The 6,260-nt window shown below is 39.0% G+C and overlaps 1 protein-coding gene across 1 annotated transcript in view; it reads right to left on the bottom strand.

The window, feature by feature from the left end:
* The window catches only part of sypl1 (synaptophysin-like 1), a 454,480-nt gene that overhangs the window by 386,950 nt on the left and 61,270 nt on the right, over window positions 1-6,260 (bottom strand). The window lies entirely within an intron of this gene.

Genomic DNA, 6,260 nt, shown 5'->3' with positions numbered 1-6,260 from the left:
TGGTCCCGCTTTTCTCTCTGTCTATCGTCTTCTCTTGCTAATTTTGTGTCGCTGAAGCGCTGTTACAAATTAAAGCCCATTGTGTAAGACTTCTCACTTGGAGGTGGCTACAGATTGATAGATTACCAGAGCTGGCTGCGAATTGGCTCTTCTCACGTCATGCGTCTAAATGTTTCTCACATGGTCCCTCTGCGAAAGCAGAATTTTCACATCCATTAGAACGAACTAACTGCACCGAGCCCCAAACCTCTGTGAAACTGAGCTTCACTAATAATTAGACCTGCAATCACATCGATGGCTTGTGGGAAGGGTACGACGCTTGCCAAAGCAACAGAAATGTGGAGGACTGTTGTGATTGGCGTGCTTTAAGATAGACAATTTTGTCTGTGCTGTCTGAATCGCTAAAAGACCCCAGTGATCTTATAAATAGGTCATTCTGTGAAACCGGTGCCCTTTACATTTGTGAAAATGTGATTTTTACAGTTTTTTTTTTTTATTTATTTTTTTAATAAATACTCTAATATTTTGAATATTCTATCAGATAACGTGTTTAAGTATTAATTGCAGTGCCATCTCAAAATAAATGAATGAATGTTAATGCATGTTGAGAGATAATTATGTTGGGGTTGACAGCCTTGTGTCCAAAATCATCCAACTGCAAGACGCTATATATACAGTGCTCCGCGTAAATGTGTACGCCACCTTAGAAAAGTAACATTTTAAACAATATCTCAATGAACACAAAAACAATTTCCACAATGTTGAGAAGACTTAGTTTAATATAACATCTGTTTAACTTATAACATGAAAGTAAGATTAATAATATAACTTAGATGACACATTTTTCAGTTTTACTCAAATTAGGGTGATGCAAAAATGAGTACACCCCACAACAAAAACTACTACATCTAGTACTTCGTATGGCCTTCATGATTTTTAATGACAGCACCAAGTCTTCTAGGCATGGCTTGAACAAGTTGGCGACATCTTGCAACATCTATCTTTTTCCATTCTTCAAGAATGACCTCTTTTAGAGACTGGATGCTGGATGGAGAGTGATGCTCAACTTGTCTCTTCAGAATTCACCATAGGTGTTCGATCGGGTTCAGATCAGGAGCCACTGAATCACTTTCACCCTGTTGTTCTTCAGAAATGGCCTTAGATGTGTGTTTAGGATCATTGTCATGTTGGAAAAGTGCACAACGACCAAGGGCACGGAGTGATGGTAGCATCTCTTTCAGTATAGTGCAGTACATCTGTGAATTCATGATGCCATGAATGAAATGCACCAGGAGCACTCATGTAGCCCCACATAAGGATACTGCCACCACCACGTTTCACTGTAGGCACCATGCATTTTTCTTTGTATTCCTCACCTTTGTGACGCCATACAGTTTTGAAGCCATCAGTTCCAAAAACATTTATCTTGGTCTCGTCACTCCAGAGTATAGAGTCCCAGTAGTCTTCATCTTTGTCAGCATGGGCCCTGGCAAACTCTAGGCGAGCTTTTTTGTGCCTGGACTTTAGGAGAGGCTTATTTCGTGGACGGCACCCACGCATGCCATTCCTCTGCAGTGTACGCCATATTGTGTCACGGGAAAACGTCACCCCAGTTTGGCTTTCTCCTCCTTAAGATAACTGCAGTGAACTTGCATTGCCGATTTTCTTCAACCCTTCTCATCAGAAGACGCTCCTGTCGAGGTGTTAACTTCCGTGGACGACCTGAATGTCTCTGTGAGATGGTTGCAGTTCCATCTTTTTTACTTTTTTGTACCACTTTTGCTACAGTATTCTGACTGATAAGTAAAGCTTTGCTGATCTTCTTGTAGCCTTCACCTTTCTGGTGTAAAGAAATTATTTTCCTTCTCAGGTCTTGTGACATTTCTCTTCCATGTGGTGCCATTGCTGACAGCATGAAATGGGAAGGGATTTTAACACCCTTTTATAGTCAACTTTCTGCGGGACATCTGTGTAATGAATAATTAGACTCACCTGTGGTTGAATTCTTGTTAAATTAGACATTTGTAGTCTAAAATTTAGCTTTGCTCCAGAGACTTTCAGTGGGGTGTACTCATTTTTGCATCACCCTAATTTGAGTAAAAGTGATTTTTTTTTTTTCTCTAAGTTATATTATTAACCTTACTTTCATGCTATAAGTTAAACAGATGTTGTCTTGTCAACATTTTGGAAATTGTTTTTGTGTTCATTGAGATATTGTTTAAAATGTTACTTTTCAAAGGGGGTGTACTCATTTACGCGGAGCACTGTGTGTATATATATATATATATATATATAATATATATATAATTAAATAAAATAAAAAAAACAAATTAACATTATTTATATATGTGTATGAGAGAAACAAATAGCACCCGTTTAGTTGAATGAACCAAATGCTGTGAAGTCTGATTTGGACCGTCGCTTTAATAAAATATTGTCTTTCTCCTCTATCAGAGACTTTATGTACGCCAGCGAGGTCTTTACTGACCTTCAGTTATGCTGAACAGCTGGCTAAACCATGTTTCTCCAGAGAGCGATTTCATCCCAAGGGGGAAGATGGTGTATTTTCTACTCTGAGCTATTTACAGATTAATTATATCACAGAAAAGGACCAGAAACTTTTCTTTTAGTTGTCCTTGTCAGATGGCCATGTTTCATTGTGTCGCTAACACACACTGCCATGTATTTGTGTACTACATGTTTGAGGTCGAGGGAAGGGGTTTGCTCAACGCTAGCAGCTACTCATCCACAGCCAATGTTGCATATGCTAATGCGCTCCTGACAAACACTCACGCTCCGAACGCAGCGTTTGGCAAATGAATTCACGCTGCAGTGCCGCAGTGACTCATTGAGATTTCTGCTGCTGTTGTCGTACCCGAGTAAGCATGTTTTGTTAGCCCACAAAACACGCCTGCTACACAACAAAAGCTAATGAATTGCTTGGCGAATTGTTTTTTCTTTTTATCCAGCTCATTTCCACTTGGGCCTGGTTATGTAAAAGTGCACACATGCTAATTGAAAAGTGTAACATGAAGGTGTGTATCTTTGGTTCTTGTGTTTCCATTTGTTTTCAAGACATCTCTTTTGCATTTTATGCTTCATTTTGGAATGATCATGTTCGTGAGATTCGTGCACATGAATGTCACTACAAATTTAATTGTAGAAGCTAATTAGTTTTGGTTATGAGTTCGAAATTGCCCAATTTTGCCGTTGTGTTCTAACCAAAATCACTTGAATGCACACCATAACTCAACTTACAGGAAGACTTAAAGGCAGCAATAGGCCCTTGATAGTGAGCACATAGCATAGAGCTCTGGTCTTGATTTTTTGGCTCATTGTTTTCAAGTCCAAGAGGAAGTGAGGTACAAGAGATGTGGACTCCATGTGGAAACCACTTCCTTGTTCCTGTGGCCGCTTTCGAGAGCCTCCAGCTTTGGTTCTTACCCAGAACTGAAGCGTCAACGACAGTCTGAATTGAAAGCGGATCTGGTTTTCCTATTCAGTTCATCATAGTTGAGAATATATGTTGGTTTTTGTTTCATTCCAGTGACTTGAATCTGTTCACCAAAAAGAATCATTCAGATTTGTTCATTGATTGGTCAGTGGTCCTTTCTGCAGGGTTTCTCTTCAGTTCACCATGTTTGAGAACAGTTTTTGATTCAAATCACTCACTGACTTGAGTTCTTTGAAACTGTTCACCATAAAGATTCATTCAGATTCATTCACTGAGTTTGTCAATGCAGGTTACTCGTATTCAGTTTATTACATTTGAAAACAGTTTTTAATTCAATCCGGTGATTTGAATCACCATGAAGATTCATTCACTGAATTTGTCAGTGGCCCTTTCTACAGGTTGCATTGTCACACCCAAATCTTTTTGTGTGATAAGAGTGAGTCACTGAATCAATCATTCAATTGATTCATCAAAAAGTTAATCTTTTTTATCCTTTGCAAGTCTACAGATCTACTAAGAGACTCTAGAGTCTTTAAGCATCTACTAGATCTGTCATTTTCCTCCATCTTGACAACTGCTCGACTTGACTTCATCAAGCTGTAGAAATGAAATGAATTCATTGAGTTTCAATAACATCCTCATGTCATTTTAATTGTCTGTGGTCATCAGTCAATTTTACACATTCATAATTCTTCCGCCCTCTTTCTCTCCTCGTTGTGAATGAGACTGACACATGACGTCCAAACCTTAGTTCAAATCCTCCTCCGTGAATCAGATGTCCCAGTTCGTTCATCTCGTTCAGACTCTCATTCAGTAGACCTCAGTGAACAAGGAATATCGTAAAATATGAGTCAGTGCATGGAAGAGAGCATGAATGATTTGTTAACTAGTTGCAAACATAATCGCTTGTTTCATTCTTACCTTTATCCCAAGAGCCGTTTTAGTGGCTGTGACGTCCATCGGCTGGTTTGTGGAAGTGATCAGTGTAAACAAAGCCGGTGTAAAGAGGACTTTGGCAGCGGTGGACATTTGCACACACAGTCCATTAATCATCTGATAACCCCTGCAAGCCATCCAACCATGTCTTTCTCATCCAAAGATTCTTGTTCCTTTGGCTTTTCTTCTCCCCCCTCCCCTCCAAAACATCGAAAATTGCTTCACAGCTGCTCTTGGGATGGGAAGGAGAAACATTTTCAGACACCATGTTTACATTGCTCTTCTAGCAAAGTGCCAGTGGGACAGACAGACGTGTAATGGAGCGTTCCACCGAGTAGAAACGCTGGACGTTGTGCCGGACAACAAGTCAAATAACTGAGTGTGAGAGAATCTTGGCCTCGTTCCCCTTCCTGTCAGTTTGTTTTCCATGTCTCTACGAAATGTTTTCAGGCCCTTCACAGTTATGCTAACACAATCCAAACTCTCCTGGACTACTGTCAGAAATGAGACACTTAGTCCAGCATAAACTTTTGTTAGTAAGGACAAATGCTAACGTAGCAAACCCAAGAGTGTTGACAAAGCATCTCACTTTTATCACTGTTTGAAAGTGTCTGTCAGACTTTGGTGTTAAGCTATAAATATCAAACCCTCTGCGTTTCTTCTCCGTGATGATCTTCTTGTTTTGTAGGAGCTGTCTGTTGCGGGATCTGAGGCTGTAAGCAATGGTTCCGGGATCACGTCTTGGGTTAAATACGACCCCTAGTTTGTTTGAAACTTTTCCTATAAAAGGCCTCAAGTTTTTGGCAGTTTGTGTAATCTAAGATGACATGGCGTGTATTTGAGCACGAGCTAGAAGTCAACTCGGGTCAACTTTTCACATTCATTTGCTACATATCGGCTAAATTGCCGTAAAGTTAAAGAGTTTCAGCGAGCGGCAGAACTCTTGGCTGTGGTGTAACCCAACAAAAACATCAAACAACAGCGTAAACCTCTTCCAAAACCAGGTTCTGGAAACACATGGAGAATGTGGCTTAGCTCCATTTAGTCCAAACAAGAAACAGGTTTTTATAGGATTTGGGTTGAAATTCAAGGCGTTTCGAGTGTATTGCGAGCCCCGTATCGCCAGTCTTGGTCAGTTGAGAATATTGGATTGTACATTTTTCAAGGGATTCATGTGTGGAAACAACGAGTCAATCAAACATGTAGAGGTTGGCAGTGGCAAACCTCTCGTTCTTAGCATCCCACACATTTTAGAGTTATCGGAAAAGGTGGCTGCCTCTTACAGGTGTTTGCCAAAAGCGGCAGAATTCAATAATACTGCATTACCAAACCCTGTAACTAAAAAATACCTATATAAATATATAAAAATACCTATATAAATACCTATAAAAATATCTAAAGCATATTAATTTGTTTTCTGCGATGTCACTTTTTTATATGGGTCATTGACGAATAAAGCTTAAAAAAACATAATGGACATAAAATTAATTTTGAGGTTTTATTAAGTGTTAATAATGAGATTATGTGGTTTTTATAATCAATTAACACTGCTTTTGTCATTTTTACAAGATGGACAAAATTTGTCACTAAAAAAGTCATTCGGTTTAACAAAAATTTTGGTTTTACCGAATGACACTTTTGGTTATACCGAATGATGATATTTTCAAACAATGTTAACAGGCTGATATCTAGCTAGCTAGCAAAAGGACTATCAAACATTTTATATTTAGTACAAGTTTTTAAAATATTACAACATTTTCCATGTTTTATAGCGGTTGTACCGAATGACCTGATGTTTTGGGACATGCGTATGAGCAAGTGAAAACATGAATTTTTCAGATATTTAAAAGAGAGTTAGTTACTTTGCTTC

Source organism: Ctenopharyngodon idella, chromosome 4, assembly GCF_019924925.1.
Source record: "Ctenopharyngodon idella isolate HZGC_01 chromosome 4, HZGC01, whole genome shotgun sequence".
Classification (NCBI taxonomy): domain Eukaryota; kingdom Metazoa; phylum Chordata; class Actinopteri; order Cypriniformes; family Xenocyprididae; genus Ctenopharyngodon; species Ctenopharyngodon idella.
The sequence above is the reverse complement of the archived record's forward strand: the minus strand, read 5'-3'. Positions and strand labels throughout refer to the sequence as shown.